The sequence below is a fragment of the Periplaneta americana genome, chromosome 4 (assembly GCF_040183065.1).
Source record: "Periplaneta americana isolate PAMFEO1 chromosome 4, P.americana_PAMFEO1_priV1, whole genome shotgun sequence".
In the NCBI taxonomy this organism is placed as follows: domain Eukaryota; kingdom Metazoa; phylum Arthropoda; class Insecta; order Blattodea; family Blattidae; genus Periplaneta; species Periplaneta americana.
In genome coordinates this window covers 144,334,223-144,355,554 of record NC_091120.1, presented here as the reverse complement: position 1 = coordinate 144,355,554, position 21,332 = coordinate 144,334,223, and the positions used below count along the sequence as shown (strand labels likewise).

The window sequence follows — 21,332 nt, the reverse complement described above, 5'->3', positions numbered from 1 at the left end:
GTTACAGTACAGTATGTACTACCTGACTCGAGAATAGTATCCTCATTCCTTGTGTCCAAGCAGCCACCCCTGGAACGGTAAATTACCTGGCTCTATATTATGTTATCAGGAATACACCCCACATAGCTTTGCATAGAAATAATTATACTCTCCACCCTCAGTTAAACTCAGATATTTTATGAAGACATTATCGACAGGTTTGTGGCTTTAAAAGATAGGAGGATTGACTTTATATGCAAGAAATGGGATGAGTCCTGAAATAAATTAATTTTCCTGTTTGTATGTGTTCTAGAACTAGTAAAATTGTACTTAATTTACGAATTGTAGGCCTACTCATTATATTGGTAAAACTGTTTATGCATTTGTGTATGTGAACAGCACTTCACCTACATTTTTTACAACGAGCCGCTACTGAAATATGCACCATGAAAGTTCTAGACAGGACTGTCTAAGTAATGTTGTTTTTCTTTTTCCGAAACTTCAAATTTTCAAACCATCACCTTCATAACGCAGAAACTATTAAAGATAAATGCTTCAAATTTTATGTTGTTATTGTACATGTCATGATCTCTAAATCTTTGTCCTATGATTGACAGAAAAAAAATAAATGTAAAAAAATATTTTTGAGTGGAAAGTTTCAGGAAAACTAAAAAGAAATAAAATTCACTACTTACAAATCAAATAATGTAATAATATTGATTCACATTGTTGCCACAACCTTCTGGAATAGGCCGGACAAAGGAGATTAAATATATTTTTAAAACTATGGGAGCTAGAAGAGAAACGGTGATGGATTCTACAAAAAAAATTGCCAAAATTTCGAAAATTTAAAAATAATGGCAATTTTTTTTAAATTCAAGTAGAGATTCTTGTAAAAGAAGTTGTGAACAATAACCTCGTAAATTTTCAACTTAATTCAATAAAAGAGACATGATAAAATTAAAAAAATAAATTTTCATATATTTAAGCTGTATGTTTCCCATTAAGGGTACAATAATAATGCACAAAGTGACTCCTGATAGGAGATGGGTTACCTAGTCAGATAAAATAAAGTTACTTATGTGGAAAATGAAATATGCAAAATACCATCACGTCATAAGAATTTAAGGAAATATTGATGTGATCATAAAAACAGAAAACATTCAAAATTAACAACTCTCATTACAATATTTTGCATTAGACACAAAAAATATTACTAATAAACGTTGAAGGACTGACTATGACAAAAGACTTACTGCTTCCAGTTTCTGACCATGAGAACAATTTTAATGTGATTTTCTTTCTCTATTCACAGGAGTTAAAAGGATGGAAGTTAGTTTTTTTTTTCTTAAGACTAGCCTCATGGTCTAGTGGTCAGAGCTTCTGGCTACAGTTCTTGAAGTCCCGGATTCTATTCCCTGTTAGAACACAAAGGAAACTTTTCCTCAAAGGGCGTTCATGGTCTGGAAATTAGGTTAGGTTTAGATTTAAGACCTCTCCTGGCACTTCATATTCATAATCACCCTATCATGATATCATTGGGGCAGCGTAACTCTACCTTCCAGCCGCCCCAACCTCAGAAGTGGGTTACAAATAAGCCATTGCCAGGAGAGAAGACTAGAAATATCGAATGACATTCTGATGGAATTGGTTAAAAATAAAAATAAAGTTTTTTAGTCTAATGCAGACTGTTAGTAAATATTGTAGATTGAAAAACAATAAAATAGTAGAAATAAAACATATTTTTATTTCTCTCTTAATAGATTCATAGGACAAATGAATGCACACTTTACAAAACAGCAACTCTGTATTAAACACATGAATATTTTCTTGTGAAGATATACAGCACCACTATAATGTAGTCTGTGTTAGTTTTTCATATACTCGTAAATTCCCTTCAGGTACCTAACACTTATTTATAGCTGTAAAATTTGTATTGGCACATTGTATAGCAAAAAATCCATACATATATATGAAAAATGAGTAAATTTAAACACTCTTACAGAAAATGTTTCATAAATAAATTGCGATCTTGGTTATTGGTGTAATACTTGAGAGTTTTAATAATCAGTCAACAATTGTAGATTAAATAATGATGATATAGGCTTAGTCTGCACTCGCAAACCAAGATCACAAAATAAACACTGATCTAATTTTAAAAATTATTACATAAAATTTATCCCATTAATACATGATAAAAAACCAATACCCAAAGAATATGGATATTAAAATATGGCTAAATGGATCACAAAAAGGCAAACATGTATATATACACAAATATTATACAAACTTGTGTTAAAGTTTAAAAATATTATAATATGTCTTATTCACAAAACATTATTCTTTTGTAATTAACATTTTCCTCTTTGTAAATATTTGTTTTATAATGTTTGTCTTAGGCATGAGTACTGTACATATATTTAATGTTCAGTAGTGCAAGGGACTTAAAAAGAGCACTTCTTGTACACTGAGCTACAGTAAAAATGTATATTACTAGCAACCCAAGGGAATTTGTTCTAATGACACCAAATGTTTCAATAGATATTCATTTAATTAATTTAATGACTTAAATATTAAAACGTCAATGCTATTTCACTGTTTAATAATGACAAATATTTTATGGCATGTTCTAAAATTATGAACAAAAGAATCGTCACAAGCAAACAGAAACTGTATGTCAATGTAATGATGATCCAGTGAATATGAATGCCAATTCTGTCTCACACACAACACAAACTGTGTACAGTATTATAAATATGACAGAGTAACTAGTAAACACCAAATGTTTACAAATGGATGAATGATAAATCCGTTTTCTCAGTAAAAAATTTCGATTTTGATGTCCAACATATACATGATATACTCTGAATATCTAATTGACTTTCTTTGAGAAAAAAAGCCTAATTCGAGTGTTAACACATAACATGCAGAGCAATTAATACAAAAATTTCTTTTGTTGGCAACTGCAGATACTTGTATGATTACACTAATGAATTAGCACGTCTCATTCTGATTTCTAACTTCAAACTAGGATTTTGAAATGTTGCTAGAAATAGAAGAGATCTTTTAGCAAAGTAAACATGATTCGTTTTGCAAATTAAGAATACTTTATGATAATTTATGCAATTAAAGTAGTTTATACTGTATAGCATTCTAACACTCTGTGAAACTTAAATTTTAGCTGTGTACACTAGCATTAGATACTACTACATTAGAACTGTACTTATAGTCTGAAGATACCAAAGGCAAAAACATTCACTAATGTGATAAAGCAAATAATTTTTTTGCTAATGGCCGGGTACTTGACTGTCTGTCATTCACCCATATGAAGCTAGAGTTGTGTAGACCAATTTACCGACAGAGTCATTGAACAGGGTGCGCTACAGGCGGCTGGTCTATGTACACCCGTGATGAGATGAGATGATGGAGATTTGTTGGGATGTCACAGAGGAACCAGAGCTCCCGGAGACCATAGGCTTGCCCGACATAAGTTCTAAATCGGAGGTACACCGGGGATCGAACCCTGGTTTATAAGTCCAGCGCTCTAGGCTCTAGACTACCATGGTGGCATAAAGCAAATAATATAATGTAACATGTTATTTGACTAAATTTTTACACAGATAAGTCATATTGGTTGAAATTTAACAGTGTATGATTACTAATATTGTATACACTCTAATTATCTCTGCATAATATGTACAATATTTTTATTCTGTAAGAAATGTACATCTGTTACTGACTAAAAATGATATAGTTCACCTTCAGAAATAAGTGTTGAGTAATCATATGAAATCAAGTACATTATATTATGTTAGTTTTCTCGAATTGAAACAATTTACAGTGAATATATTTGCACTATGTAATGGATATTTACGTTTAACTATTAACTATGCAACTACTGTATTTCGTTCTAACATGATTTCTTAAATATTTTACAAAGGAATGCAAAGGAAATACAATAATTATATAGATATTTGAATGCAAAGGAGAACTACTTACAGTAAACCTACATATCCCAACTCCAAACAGAACGAAATACCGGTACCATATCATGTCATAATTAAAATGAAAATTGCAATACGTTATTTACTTAAGGCAAAATATCTTGCTCAAAATGCATGCAGAGCGTTAGAATGCTATTTTCTAATCACAGTACAATAATGCAGACAGTATTTACTTTTAGATCCAGACTGTTTCCGTCTTAGGAGACAGGTACAAAAAAATATATATTTTAAAACTAGTAGGTATTTCATGTCATACTGACAACATGATTTTCTTATTGAGTATCTAATTTTACTCAACATTTATGTGATTAGGTTATTACAAAAAGCTCTGTGTTAAGTTACATCCTCATAAAGATATCGTTACATTTAAAATGTTATTAAAAATACGAATGTAAGACAAAATTGGCAACAAATGAAGTCACACACTTATGTACTAACTGTACAAAAGGCATCATCGTGGCACTTCTATTATGATATTGAACTAAGTCAGTTTAGGAACTATGGCACAATTATATACATTTATATCACAGACTCTTGGTTATAGTTCATTCTACAACTGTCTTCAAACTTCTGAGATCTCCATCCTGAATGGCAAGTCACCATATTCTGTGCATGCTCTCTGTACAATATTATAGTTTATCATAGCACACTTTCCCTGTCGAACAATGTCACTTACATTCTCAGAGTAACTGTGAGTACCCGAAGACACTGAAACATTTTCTTCATCTTTCGTAGTGATAGAAAACCTGTATTTGTAATTGGAAGCTTTGTCTTTTGCACCAACATAGAATACTGCACAATAGAAGACACCCCCTTGCACTCTCCAACTGACATAAAACAGCTCACCATGAGCTATAGCAGCTTGATAGTATCTTTGTGAACGTGCAACATTATGAAGAACAGACTTAAACTTCTGGGACGCCGGCTGGACACAGCTGCCCTTATGGGCTCTCTCCACGTGCTCCTTCATCATTTCCAGAGATCCAGCCCAACCGCAACCAGTTCCTGAAATCTTCTCGAAGGGGCATTTGTGGATGTCAAACATACATTCGGAAATGTGATATTTCGCAGACTGCTTCGTGAGTATCCTTGGGCATCCCCTCTTGTTATTCTTGCAGGGATAGAGAGTTTCGTGTGACAGACTCTCAAGGGAAAGATTCCGTACCTTTAGAAATGGCCCCTTGCAAATGGGACAGTTTTCAAGAGTGATACGGCAGTTGCAGCAGAGGTTGTGTCCATTGTTGCACAAGATTATGGGTGGAACCATGTACTCCTTGCAGACTGGGCACTCCAGTTCCTGAAGAAGACGACTGTGCAAGGCGTTCGGTAGTGAACTCATCTTTTATGGCAATTAAAACAATTCCACTTTTCTATCTGTAAAGAAGAGACAAAACTATGTATAAGTATAGGATGATTAACATCTAACTAATGAGGAAATCGAAATTGATGGAAATTTTTACACCATCCAAATGTTGCAGTTTATCCCATAAGTTTAGCTGTTGCAAAATTTAGACTTTCCATCTGCTATGACTATCTTGTAAAAAAAATACACTCATTGGGAATTTTACAATATGCAAATTTTGTACTGTGTAATGAAATGGAGGTGAATGCAAAATGTATTGTCCTATATGTTAATAACTGAAAATTATTGGTGCCACATGATTCTTATATTCTCGTTACTGTCATTATTTCTTACACTTAAAACATTTGAGAACTCTGATCGATACCCGTATATTATGGGCTTGTTTCTCGACTACATAATGAAAGATCAAAGAAAATACCACACAGTAAGACTGCCATAATGAGAGATCAACAGAAAGTTGCACAATACCACTACTATCAAACAAAACAAAGGATGTTAAATTGACAACGAACAAACGTCCATGTTCAACTCTGGGATTCAAACCCAAGCTGTGCTTTCTACAAATATACTTCAACTCCATAACAAGTCGATATATTTGCAACGAGAATTGATTTTGTATCTACTACAAAAATGTTATTTTCTTTCATTTTGGACATGAACAGACTCAATATTTCAACGGGTAGGTACAGATACGAAAATAAAATTTGGAGCGCCCTTATTGTAAAAGTTTCGCTTACAACACACTACGCAAACAAGAACCCCTGTATATATGTTACTTTTGGACAGTCGTGCGAAATTGTTGCCTACATACAGGTGGACTCCTATCAAGACTCACTCCAAATTTTAATTCCGTTTCTGTACATCTCTCCTCCCGAATCGAATGGTGGTAAAACGTTGGAATTAGTAAGTTGAAATTCTGTGTCTTAAAGATGAAATAATAAGAAATATTACGAAAGGTGGGAGAAGTTGATGGATATTTTGAGGAGCGTCGAATAATGACTTTTTAATACCAAAACAATAAGCCTGTAAAAATGTAATAAGTTCGATAAATCTGACTTGAAACAATAGCAGGTAAAAACAATCAAATTCTGATAGAAAGTAGAGAATTGACACAACTCAAATTTAGGAATACCGAATACAAACCATAACCAACGAGTCTGGCTCCGACGACCAGCCTGGTAACCGTCAGACATGAAAAACGACGATAAGAATGGGAGAAAATATGTTGGTACGATTTGAAGGTAGAAATAATAAAAGGTGGGAAAAGAAGTAAGTTCAGTGGAGGATCACGATACTGAGTGAACTGACTCGATTGGTCTAGAATAGCGTTTCTCAAACTGTTTTGAAATGGGCCCACTTTTTAAAATCAGAACAGTTGGTACGATTTGAAGAAAGAAATAATAAAAGGTGGGAAAATAAGTAAGTTCAGTGAAGTATCACGATACTGAGTGAACTGACTCGATTGGTCTAGAACAGCGTTTCTCAAACTTTTTTGAAGTGGGGATCACTTTTTAAAATCAGAACAGTTGGTACGATTTGAAGGAAGAAATAATAAAAGGTGGGGAAATAAGTAAGTTCAATGGAGGATCACGATACTGAGTGAACTGTCTCGATTGGTCTAGTACAGCGTTTCTCAAACTTTTTTGAAGTGGGACCACTTTTTAAAATTAGAACAGTTGGTACGATTTGAAGGAAGAAATAATAAAAGGTGGGGAAATAAGTAAGTTCAGTGGAGGATCACGATACTGAGTGAACTGACTCGATTGGTCTAGAATAGTGTTTCTCAAACTTTTTTGAACTGGGGACCACTTTTTAAAATCAGAACAGTTCCGCGGACCACCTTACTCTTGTTCCCTTCGAAAGCAAATTTATCGTATTTTAATACCAGTATACTTATATTTTAAAATTGAATTAAGGTTCGGTACTTTGGTCCCATGTTATGAATTCGGGTGGTCCCTGACTGTGTTACAGGCGCGGCGCCAGTTGTGCAGGGAAAAGATGGCGAGAAACACCTCGTGTATAGTGCTTTAAATCCCTCTTTTGTTGCTGAGAGTAGAGTGGGAAGTCGATAGATGGGTAGATGTCATAAAATGTCAATACTGAGAGAAAAAGTGAAATTCGATTGCCATGTGTCATTTCCAAACTCTGAGATTTTAAATGCAATTGTGACACGCAATTCGTTTGAATTTTATTTTTATTCTATCTGTTTGAAGGACCACAAGGGCAGACCTCGAGGACCACAGGTGGTCCGCGGACCATAGTTTGAAAAACGCTGGTCTAGAACTCTAGAATAACAAGTAAAGAGGTAGGCGGAGAGTAGAAGAAAGAGAAGATGAAAATCTCGATTCTCTCCATTCACTGTAAAAAGTCGCTATGTTTGCCGCCTGTTGACAAAGACACGCTTGGGCAGGTGCTGACCTTCAAAACTAAAGTGGTATTGCGCAGTTACAGAATACCCAGTTCTGAGTATCCTTATTCCTTACCTTTTATTATAATTTCGGCAGCTGGAGCCCGCGACGTAGCAGGAACACGTTGTTGTTATTGCATTCCCTAAGCACGTAGAGTGGGCGAACAACAAAGAACCTGTGAAAGAACAAAATGCTGCAATTAGTGACTGTCCTTGCTCAATGATTCAGTTTTGCGTGTTAGATTAAGCATGCGTAACAATGCTTCACACAAAGAATGTAATGCAATGTAAGCGGTACTATCTCCACTTCTTCCCACCGCCACCCAACTAAACAGTGTTGTATTGTATTGCACAATTACTGTCCCTTTGTTTGTAAGCCTTTCTTTCACATCGCAATAACGGAACTAAATGTTGCACATGCGAAAGTTGTGTTTTCGTGAATGATTTCGTAACTTGAAATATTATTCTTCCTTGTAGCAATCAAGAGGTTCTTAACCTGGTATGCTTGTTGTTGGGTCAATGTTTACTAATGGAAACCAATGGAATATGAGAAGGAGGTATGCAAATGTTAAAAGTGTTAAGGCTAGCGCATTCCAGTTCCTTTCCGACTTTCTTTGTTTATTTGTTTCTTTCTTGCATTCATTCTTTTCTTTATTCTGTTAGTTTCCCTGTTTCTTACTCCCTCCCTATCTTCCTCTCTTTCTAACGTCTTTTCGTTCAAGTCTGAACTTTGCTCTTTCTTTCTTTCTTTCTTTCTTTCTTTCTTTCCTATTTATTTAATTCATTTCTTATTACCTCCCTATTTCCTTTCTTTAAGTCTTTCGTATAGGCCTGTTTTATAATTTTCTTTCCTGTATTCTTTAATTGATCCAGCCTTTCTTTTCTGCATGTTTCATTCATTCATTCATTCATTCATTCATTCATTCATTCATTCATTCATTCATTCATTCATTCACTCATTCATCCATTCTCTAATTCCCTTGCAGTAGTTTTCCTTTAAGGGTAAACAGAATCGAAATTGTGACAAAAATATAAATTTTTTATCGCTTTAATAAATGGTCCATTCTTTTCTGTATTAAATACTGAAATATTTTGCTTGTCTGAAGGACCTAAGTGGTCTTTAAAATTTAAATACCACATCGCGGCCTAATGTGCCACTCCCCCTTTCAGTAACCATTCTGGAGTTTCTGTGTTATAGAAATTTTCTTGAAATTTAGACAGGCAAACTATCTGACCAGTGTTAGGAAGGCTGTGGCTTACTTACATTGATTGCACTGTATGAGATGAGATAGTAGATAAATTTTATTGTACTATAACTTTAAACGTCGTTTTCCGTACCTTACATTTTTCAATGCTTATCTCTGCAACCATTAGGAGAAAAATATGAAATTTTGCACACAAACTTAAAACTGCATTATCTATAATTCCCTTCAAGAAAAAAAATAGTCCAAAAATGTGAAAGTTATAGGCAATTCAGTTACATATTATTTCTTATCCGTCCTCCCTTAACTACTTCTGTCTTGTATTATCTTTTTTTTTAGCTTTCTGTCTTGAGTCAATTAATTATAATTATCAGGGAAAGGATTTATATGTAAATACATATTTACTTATAAAGCTAATATAATTTATATTTTGCATTATCTTTATGTTTCACAATGTGTAGGGTTGAAAAATCCTACTTTTATTTTCCATATTTTTCCATATTTTAGAGTTTAGTACATATTTTCGTTAATTTCCATATATTTTCCATATTTCATATAAAACAGTCCATATTATATTAGGTTTAACAATAAAACAAAACAAAATTCCATTAACTTTTAAAAATACATTTCAACAATAGAGATTTAAACACATGTTCAGTAATCCCTTTAACATCAGAGTTATTTGAAAATTAGCAGTCCTATCAACAATGGGAAAGTAAGTTACAAAACTGTATTAATTTAATTTAAAATTTTTAACAGACTTCAGTTGTGCAGCTCAACAGTTAAATGCCAGTCAGAGTACACATAGGTTCAGTTTTGTAAATCATACTATAAAGACGGTAAATATGCCAAAAGTACGTCATTCAGTCAATTTAAAATCAAAACTAACAAGTTACATTTCAGAATTTAAAGAAGATGGTTTATCAACTGACAATAAAATATTATTTTGTAATTTGTGTCAGTGTGCAGTATCATCTACACAAAAGTTCCTGGTGCAACAACACATTACAACTAGTAAACATCAGGCCAACAAACAACTAAATTCCAAGCAGAGACAATTGTTTTTAACACAACCAACAACATCGAATGTAAGATCTGAGTTTAACATCGACCTGTGCCGTTCTCTCATCTCTGCTGATATTCCTCTCTACAAACTAAAGAATAAGGTCTTCAGGGAATTCCTTGAAAAATATACTCAACATACAATCCCGGATGAGTCAACACTTAGGAAGACGTATGCTCCATCCATCTACGATGAGACAATACAGAAGATAAGAGATGAAATTAAAGATAGTTCAATTTGGGTTTCCATTGATGAGACTCCCGACAAAGAAGGTAGACTTGTTGGTAATGTAGTTATCGGTTTGTTAAGTGAACAATATTCTGAACGAAATCTTTTACATTGTGATGTTCTAGAAAAGTGCAATAACAAAACTATAGTTAAACTGTTCAACGAAGCTATGGGTATCCTGTGGCCAAAGGGTATTATGTACGATAATGTGTTATTCTTTATTAGCGATGCTGCCCCTTATATGGTCAAAGCTGGACAAGCATTATCTGTTGTATATCCTAAATTGACTCATTTTACTTGTGTGGCGCATGCATTTCATCGTGTGGCAGAAGTGGTCAGAGACAATTTCCCTAAAGTAGATTTGTTGATTTCATCAGTGAAAAAAGTATTTCTCAAAGCTCCCAGTAGAGTTAACGTGTTGAAAGAAATGTACCCTGAAATTCCATTGCCACCAAAGCCAATTTTAACTAGATGGGGTACATGGCTAGAAGCAGTTGAATATTATGCCGAACATATAGACTCTATTAACAATGTTCTCCTTGCATTGGACTCTGAAGATGCAGTCTCAATTGATACTGCGAAAACAGTTACCTGTGACATAAGTGTGAAGAATGACTTAGCTCACATTCAGCATACATTTTCATGCATCATAAAAACGCTCAAAAGTCTCCAAAATAGGCACCTTTCACTATCTGAAAGTTTTGAAATTATAAATAGTACTGTGGAACAACTGAATCGTGGTAGAGGTAAAGTTGCAGATGCAGTAAGAGCTAAGGTGGACACTGTACTTTCAAAAAACCCTGGATATGAAGAACTACAAAAGGTTGTTGCTGTGATGAGTGGTGAATCAACAGTGAAGATTAACTTGGACTTATCCCCAGCAGACATTGTGAAATTGAATTATGTACCAGTTACTTCTTGTGACGTCGAACGCTCTTTTAGTCAGTATAAATCTATCCTCAGAGACAATAGAAGAAGATTCACTTTTCAGCACTTGAAAGAAATGTTTGTAACCTATTGTTATGGTAACAGACAATAAAAATTGTGTTTTGTTGAAACTACATTGGAAGATAAGGTACGTCCATTATATTTTTTGTTTAGTTTGATTAAAATGTACCAATATTTAACGTACATAGTCATTTTTTTATAATTTTAAGTCCATATTTAATTCCATATTTTGGTAAAAATCCATATTTAATTCCATATTTTGGTAAAAATAACTACATATATATTTACATATTTCATATATTTTTAGTCCATATAAATCCGTTCCCTGATAATTATTAATTAATTAATGCTTTCTTTTGTTCCTTCTTTCTTTCTTGTATACTTTATTCTCTGTTTGCTATTCTTTCTTTCTATAATTCCTTTTAATCTTTTTCTTCTTTTGTGTCTTCATTCATTCATTCATTCATTCATTCATTCATTCATTCTTAATTTAATTCATTAACTAATTTATTAATTCACTTTGTGTTTCCTTTAATTTTTAATCTATAACTTACTCTAGACCAGTGGTCGGCAAAGAATACGTCATATAAAATGCAGCCTGCAATACACAGCAAAGAGGACGGTAGGAGGGCAGGATACCCAGACTGCTTAACATTGAATGAACAAGTGATGGCTAAGGGGATGGAGATTATACCCTTTCCCCTCCTCCCGCTTGTGTATTAAGGGGTTGGTTGACTCGCGAGTCACGAAATGCTGACGTACACGCAGCGGAACTCCAGTGGCGCGAGATGGGCACGATGCCGGGACTTCATTCAAGGCAACGAACAAACATTCATGCTGGAGACGAAATTGAAATTCACGGCCGCATTTCTAAGCGACGACAAGCTTGCATTTTGTGGTACTGGTACATTTTGGCCTACCCAACAGTTCGCGAGATTGTCGTGGGCTTCCAAATGATGAGTATTTAGAGAAATGCCACACATATTGGCGGAAATCGGAAGAGTTTGAGAAATCTATTTTAAGGGATCCCAAGTTTTCGTTCCGTGCCAAGAGAAACGTGTTACATAGGCTGTTTAAAAAAATTATTCTAGGTCTGATTTGAAATGTGATTATCAAGAAAAAACGATTAAATTATAAAACAATGAAAGCACTTTTAATATAATAACTGGCGAGTTTTAATCCCTTGTTGCTGTGAGGACATAGATTCCTTCCATGGAGAAAGTTGGAAACATGTTATAACACTTCCTGAAACAATTATCTCAAGCAACATGCCCAGTCTTATCCATCTTGTAAGATATGTAATAAAATGTACTGCATATTGCAACAAACGCACTGTAAAACTGTTTCTTTGATTGGTTATGCATTTGTATAATGAGAATCAAATGAATTTACTTTTCTTAAGGTATGAGTCTGGCAGAAAGTTACTTTAAGTAGGTATATAATTTGTCTGTTATCTATTTTATTTTTCTGATTTCGTACATATGAAAAAAGCAAGGATTCTTTTAAGGCCTGAAATAGCTATATCTAAGTTCTGATAAGAGTTTGGTTAACAAGATAACTAAGTCATACCGATGTTACAGCAATACTATTTTCCAGAATATTAGAAGAAACTAGTTGCAGTTGAACGTTCTTGACAGAGTTGCCTTGTGACATAAGAGTTGTAACGTGTCTGGCTAATAAGGTGTTGCAGTTCCGATATACATGAACTTAATTACATATTATGTGTACAGAGTTTCGGCGGCTAACTTACAAAACTGACACTTTAAGATTAGATACCTGTCGATAATGTTTGTTACAAAGCCTCGTGTTTCCATTATAATTTATATTTATATAGTATAGGGCACATATATTATGTAAGTGTATACATAAATCGGTTTTACATGTTATTTCAGTTACGTATTACAAAGCGTTCGATTCGGGTTTGGGCCGATAAAGTATGTGTATGCATGCCTAGGGGCACGATGCATTAGACAGCGGTAATTTCGATCTGTAACTTTCTGCGTAGTTCCCACTGCGCGCGGCGTAGACTGCGGCAATTTCGATCTGTAGCGCCGGAGAATCTCTCTCAAAATTGCCAACCCACGACTGGACATAAGTCGTTTTTTACATTCATGTCGATTTTACGTAAAAATTCTTTGTTCTAGCGTGAACATTTCGGTTGGAATTTTAATGTTCTAGCAATATAATTTAATTATTTAATTTATTTAATATAATAACAATATACTGAAATTACACTTGAAAGAACTAACACTAACAATAACGACGCATCTCGAAGCTTATTACACTATACACTGCACGACACGCCTTGATCTTTAAGAGCTTTTCGCGCTGCACGCAGGCACAATATGTAAGTTTTAAGTGCCGTGACATCAGCTGACTGAGATTTGGCCTACTCTCTCGGCCAGATCCGAAACGAACGCCATTTATTGCTAAAATTATTTTTTTTTTCGTTTCATTTTGAAGGAACCTAATACATTGGTATATAAACTGGCGATGAGAATTATTGAAAACAGTAACTCAGGCTTCAACTGGACAGCAACAGAAAAGCAAATAGTTGGGCGTGCTAACGGAAGAAGTGAAAATTCTGTATACCAAAACCAAATTGCTTCGGGAAACACTAGGTAGTGAGGTAACAGAGAAGCACTGCTTTTGAGAAAAAAAAGTGGAAATTTTAGTGTAACATTTATTGCCAACAAAATTGGATGTTTTAAGTGACTGTCATTATTATTATTATTATTATTATTATTATTATTATTATTATTATTATTATTAATGGAGGTCTAATATTATTAAATATCGTGTATATAAGCCTATAGGACCCTATTTCACCTGTAGGTATATTATTTATGGTTATAAGTTTAACAATTTAGGATATATACGTTATTGGGTTAATATTCGTAGCCTATATTAGAATTTAACAAATGCACTATCTACAAAAGATGAAAAATGTATACAGCTATAGCCTACTTATTTACAAATATACATTTAAGTGGAGCGGAATAGTCAAAGTTGATCTTATTTAAATATCACGTCAGTAGGGCCTATGTACCTTTCATACAAGAATAAGGGGCGGTCGAACAGAAGATGTCTAGTCTAACAGACTGATTCTCTTCTCCACATTTACAATTTGCATTATTTAAATGGAAAATCTCTGAAGATATTCCCCAAATTTTCCATTTTCTGTCAAAAATTGTGTTAGAATAAAATTTAGTTGTAGGTACTTAGAAGATAATCTATCTTGAACTGTTGGAAAAATAGACCTCTTATTAGTATTTCCCTTTCCACTCTGTCGTCAATTTTGATCCCGGGGGCCTAATAATAATAATAATAATAATAATAATAATAATAATAATAATAATATCACTATTATTATCTCAAAATTTTAAATCTGTAGGCTACAGTTAAAATTTTACTGTATTACAAAATCTTTGGAATGTGTTCGTTAACGGAAGTCGTTATTAGTTTTTTTTTTCCCATTTAAACACGGTTTTACGATTTATTGTAATAAAATATTATCAAACAATGAGAAAATGAACTTTAACTGTATCTCTGATACCGCTTATCATCACTAGGGTTTATGTGGTATGCCATAATCCCTTTGAACAAAACCGTGGTAAATGTTTCAATTAACATTAAAATATTAACTTTCAAATCCGTTCCAATTCGCTTTCAGTAACCATTATTTCACGTCTACTACTCGAATTCTATAATACGCTGATAAAAGTGGACGGACCGCTAAGCATGCAGGAACATAAAGTAAGAAATTCCTACTGATAAGATATTTACATTCAGGTGATATATTTATTCCTGCTATTCAATTTAATGTACGAGTATGTGCAATAGTGATTTATAGGCACCGAAATGTATTCTCAAGAACTGCCTTCTTATGATTTTCTTCAGAACTTTATAAGTTCCATGAATACATTAGAATATTTTAGGAAAGAATATAATTTAAATAATTGTTGAAGTGATGTTTCGGTTTTTCTTAAGTTTTTATTAAATTGTTATTGCTTGAAATTTCGAAGATATCGTTTCTATTTCTATGCACGTAGGCCTATATCTTTAATTTTAGATCACGGGCGTTAAATTTTATGGCGAATGACAAATTAAAATTATCAAAATGAAATGTTTTTTTAAGAAGTTAACTTGAGGATAGGAGGTTTAAACTTTGTAAATTGTTCCATATTTGTATCGTCGTTGTTCCTGCAATAACTTCTATGTGGAAAGTATAAAATTTTTTAGTAAGAAGAAAAAACACATTTATTCATCCTGTGGCTGCCGTACATAGGAATTCTTACATTTTCGAAACCAAGAAATATAATTACATATAAAGGTGATTTTATTATTTGCTGTATCACTATTTAAGTTATTTAATAGAGCAAAAATCTGAAAATTGATGAATATGTCACATAGGAGTTATTGCAGGAACAACGACGATATATTAATTTAAAATTCTAAGTTATTCTGTATCTAATGACAAGTCCGCTTTGGGCAAGAATGAACAGATAAAAATTGTGAAATTGTGCATTTCAGAAACTGCAATTAGTAGCACTTCTGGTTATAACTTGAGCTGATCGGAATAGACGGCCAGAAAAAACGTGGAGATAGCCTATAGTTTTCTTCAAAAGAAATTAGAAGTGTCCCTTATGTCGCGTTTGACCTCTGTTTTAAAAGCAGCCTCATGCTATGCTGAGCATAGGACAATATTCTCGTTGTTACTGATTTTCTGGTGTTGTTTCAAAATTCACTTATAGCCTATGTAACGCATTAAGAACGGGGATATATAGTACTGTATCACTATGTTTACAACGGCAATGAGATTGCGAAGTCATGAACAGTTATTATTATTAATTTTATTTTCGAAAAGTCTGAAATAACAGAAGAACCACTGTGGGAGTTGTTAATAAAATTTGAGAATAAGAATGATGTGTAAAGATTAATGTTAAATGCCATAGAAAAAAATAGATGAACCTTTACAAATAATTTAGATTAGAATATCTAAGTACCTGTACGAGATCATTAACTTTCAAACTTTCATAACGATTGTGTTAAAGTTTCCCGACCGTGCATGCAGCGTTCTTTCAAACTGAAAACTCATTCACATATTATTTATTACTGCTACAAAATTTTATCTGTTTCTGTTCTCCAGTTACCTTAGATGTTGAATACTGAGAAAAATGAACTGACGATAAGCATGGACAGACTAGAAAGAAAATACAAAAATCCGGGGAGAAATAACAATTTTTAGCCTTGCAGAAAAAAAAGGCGGATTACAGAAAAAAACTGGCATGACTGCGTCCACAGAATTGATGATGAAAGAATCTCATTAAGTATGATAAGATGCGCATAAATCAAAAGGTCGTAGATGTCAAGGAAGACTTCTTAAAGAGAGATTGAACAAGGATAATATGAAATTTATGAACTGAAGTCAAAGGCGCTTATGGTAAGAGGGCGGTATTTTTTAAAATGTTTTTCTTGTTTGGTGCAAATATTAAATGTCGGGAGCTCATGGCTATAGCGACTTAACCAAATATAAATATTTTGAAAAAAATTATTTGGGGCCCAGATTTGAATAAAAATATATCCAATACAGGATTTTACTAAAACCGATATATCTAAGTCATTTTTAAAGATAAATTCAGACAGTTTTTTTTTTTAATTTTACTTGTAAAAGCATGTTGTACAAACAATCTGTAACAGAATTTTGGTATTAGTCCCTACATTTATAAAATAAACAATTAAAATTTAATAACACTTTTTGGTTTCTTTTTTTTCCAAACAGAGAGGCATAGCCTATTTTTAAAATGAAATCAATTAGCAAAATTTCTATTACAGGGAAAAGTTTCCTAACAGTCTAGAGAATTTGTATCCCAAATTGTATGAATGTATCTTTAATAGTTTAGAAATTATATCCATTTTTGTCTGGTAATGTAGCAAAAAAATGAAGTTACCAGAAACAACAATCAAAGGGGGAGTGTGATTTAATAACCTAGAGCGCAGCAACTTTAAAAATGGCTTCTAAACATCCGATAAGGGCACAAGTACCTACTCACAAAATATTATGCAATGTATTCTACATATATCACACAGTATTTAAAGATTTTTTTTAAATTTAATCCTTCCCCCCCAAATAGCGTCCTCTCCCCTTAAGCGTTACCCACAGAAGACGCGATGATTAGAAATTTCAATTAAATCTTGAAACCATTTCATTTTCTAAACGTATAAAAGAATTTCGACGATCTTAACATTTTTTTACTTCCAAGACTTCAGACGTTCAAGCTTTAGTTTACTATAGATTCTCCAAACTTAAATAATAATACTGGCATCAGATGGAAAATATTCTTGAGAACAAATTTAATAATAATTAATAATAATAATAAATAAGATTATAATAAACCAATTTGAATTATTTTATAGCCTAAATATCAATAGTTTCTAAGAATTAATACTGAACCTTTTACAGCTGTAATAACCAAATTTTTAAGATGGTATTTATTTCGTCACTCTCCTTATAATATGCATATAATTTTGTTTACAGATCAGTACTGTAAATATCGTTTATACGTGATCGTATTCTTTTTGTTATATTTGCAGCTATTGTTGTTACGCCTTGAAAGTTAGAATTCCCACACAGAAACTTGTTACGAGGGAAACATAAAACTATACTGAAATAGATCCATTACACTGCACTTATTGTTACTTAGTTACCATTACAGTGTAGTTTTGCGGAGGCTTTGGAATAATGTTGCTCTAAATTTTCGATACAAAATATATTGTATTTGCAATTTTAAAAATATGATCGTGAAAAAAAGTCGTACAATACACGTTTGTGAAGTGCGTTACAAAATATCGGAAATTGATTTTCCTCGATTTTGTAAAAATCACTTCCCAACCTTGTATCGTAATATAACCTACTATTTCACAACGTTTGAATGAAATAATTGATATTTTAGTAACTTTTAAATGATTTAATAAAAATAGACGGAATATCAAAATGTACATTAAAAACAGCATGTTTTAGAGAAAAATTAAAGAAGGAGAGTAATTTGATTACAATCTGATGTTCGCTTGAGAGATATAACAGGAGAGATTCGCAACCATAACCACGGCTTTCACTACGTTTTAAATATTGCGTACATCATTGCCAATACCGAAGTTTTAAGCCATTTAACTTTTATTTGCAACTTACTAATTGAGAAATCTAATCAAATTTTGAGTTAGTATGTATAATTATAATTCTTTCTAATAAATTAGAAATAGATACGATAATCTATTACCTTAATTCACAATTCTGTGGTCGTAGATTTATTGTCTTGACAACAAAATGTTATAATTTTTATATTATTTTATCATTATTCTTATATTTTTATGTTTCGTGAAGCGAGAAAGTATTGTGTTAAAGCAGTTTCACGAGTAAATAACATGAGATTCTGGCTTTTACAAGCATTATTACGACTATTTTATTATACGCAAGAAGTATGGAAGAAAGAGATATTTGCGTTTCAGACTTTCCACGGAAATACACGTTCTCAACATACAACTCTTCAAAACATTTATTTTTTTTTTTTTGCGTTCCGTCATTGTCAAGTAACAGTTTTTTCTTTTTACTGGTTTTATTTTTTTACTGTTCAATAACGAGTACGAATCACTTCATCTATGAAATATAAATTTGAAATTTATTCTTTTGACGAAAGTAACACGAAATGATAATTTACCTACTTTAAATCAGCCAAGATGACTATAATCTTCGTCGTCTTGCTTAATGAAGAATTACACGTCTGCCAGTTCCGTCTTCATAATTGGAGGTTCTATACTTTCATGGATCTATTTAAGTAGCTTATATCTAATTTTCTTTTCGGTTTGTAATTCAATAATAACTTTAAAAGTCTTGTTTCCGCCTTTCTTTGAATATGTATCCAATTTATTCCGTGTTCTTTAATTTTATTGAATAGTATATAAATATGCCTATTGAGTTCCGTTCTTATACTATTATCCATAATAGCCTACATAATGTATATTCTCGTCCACTTCAAAATATTACTCTTCTCAGAATTTTTTTTTCAGTCGCTTGGATTCAATTTTAATCTAATCGTGAAATTGTTATGATTCACAGAAATACGACTTTCCTATCATTATTGTATTAAGAAACGATTGTTAATGAGACAGTGTAACAAAATTTGTTCTAAAGACATAATAACATTTTCAAACGGTCATTTCTTTCTTTATTATTTCTCTAAAAGTAATGCATCTACTGAAAGTTTTCATGACTTTAGAAACCTTTATGTCTGTATGTTTGTTTCACCCGTAAATAGATATACATAGTGGGTTTCTCGTGATACGAAATTGGCACGATTTTCCACGGTAGAGCGTACATAAAAACGAAAATATGTCACAATCATCATCATCATCCATTTTCAACAGTTGAATCGTCCACCGCTGTGGAGAAATAATCGCACTTGATAAAGCGTCGTAAAATAAATCAATAAAAAAAAACAACTGAATCCGTCGGCCCTCCTTGTCCCCATTCCCGTGAGAATAATAATTTTAACCAACGTTATGGCATTCAAAAGTAGTGGAATCCCAATACAGTCACTATAGCGCAAAGCCACTATTCATGTTAACGCAATACAGAAAACAAATGACACATATCCAGTCACTGCGTAAGAGAGGTAAATTTTCATTCATGTGTCTGGATTTGAACCTGACTCAGCTGGAGTTGCAGCTATAAACACCATTGTTGAGTAACATTGTTGAGAGTACTGTGTAAGGACTGGAAATAAAACGGCACTTCTAAATATTTTGTAGTATATTAAGGTACGAAATATTACTTACGCGCAGATTAACACAAATTAGAGATTAAAATCACTTATGCAACTACATTTCGCAGAGTTAACACTATTAGGGTGACGTAGAAGATACAGATTTGAAGAAGCTTGAAGATAGGTGATGAAACTGATATGGACATGCAAAGCACAGTAGAGTATTCACTGGTAAAGAATCACTGCACAGAAAACTGTTGACATACCGATATTAAACACAATTGCGCAGCCTCAAACTGAAGCGTTGAAGGTAATCACAGGTCGACTTAACCACACTGAATCCAAGCAGCGGAATGAGTGCCCAGCCTCTCCGACCGGTTTATATAAACGTAAACAGAGCCTCGGGGATTTTCCATGTAAACGGCAGTGACGCAAGGTAAAACATGTACCGACTCACACGCGTTTCCAAGTCTCAGCCAATAGTGCAATAGAGATGAAACCAACCTTAGTCAGGCTACTACTAGTTTCCTTTAAAGGAAGGGGGAGGGGGATTTTTTTTTCCCGCTCAATTTCTTAAAGGAAAATGTTAGCGAACATTTTAGCACCTTGATGATATACTACCGGTCATTAAGAAAGTCTTCGGGTTTGCACTGACAAGGAAGATGTATCTGTGGGTTCTAAAAGCATTGTAGTTCTTTTATTCAATTCCCAGAATGACAAATAGGGAAAGATAATTTATGTCCCTTTCGGCGGACCGGGTAAATACTGTGTTTCGAGGTTCACAAGTTCAAATCCGATCGAGGGAGGTTAAAAAACTTTAGTTTGGTTTCCTTCAACAACTACAGTGACTGAGTGGTCACGCAAGCGTCCCAGGTTCGAGTCTCGGTCAGGTCTGGGATTTTTAATTAAAAATCCATAGTGACATTTGTGGCGAATAAGGTCGCAGTTGGGGTTTTCTCGGGGTCTCAAGTTTTTCCGGCTGGCGACACAATGAAGGGACGAGGGGGGTTGTCTACTCGAAACCTGGGTACGCAGCGAACCTTAGTGTAGTCAGCCGGTGTGGGTTTGGGAATGCATCTACACCTACAGTAGCTTGAGGGTTAGCGCAATAGATCAGACATGGTGTCTTGTAAATAGTCCTCTCATTCTAGCACAAAATATTTCAATATCCGGTAATTTCATCACTATATAATTTTATTCTAGGTTTAATTTTTACTTAAGCAAAAAAAAAAAAAAAACTTTCTTTGTTTTTAACTTCTACAATAGACTGTCTAGCCTTTATTAATCAGTTAATCTTTCAGTACTTTAATTTTTAATGTATTTGTAAATTTAATATTAATTCTAATTACAATTATAATTGTATTCTTAATATTGCAGTT

General features: G+C 33.3%; 1 long non-coding RNA gene across 1 annotated transcript; it reads right to left on the bottom strand.

Moving 5' to 3' along the window:
* Positions 1-1,703: 1,703 nt before the first annotated feature.
* Positions 1,704-20,375, bottom strand: LOC138698250 (uncharacterized). Its single transcript, XR_011331791.1, has 3 exons — positions 20,220-20,375; positions 7,830-7,929; positions 1,704-5,357 (listed from the first exon to the last, which is right to left on the bottom strand). It is a non-coding gene; the product is annotated as an uncharacterized lncRNA (long non-coding RNA).
* Between the last annotated feature and the right edge of the window lie 957 nt (positions 20,376-21,332).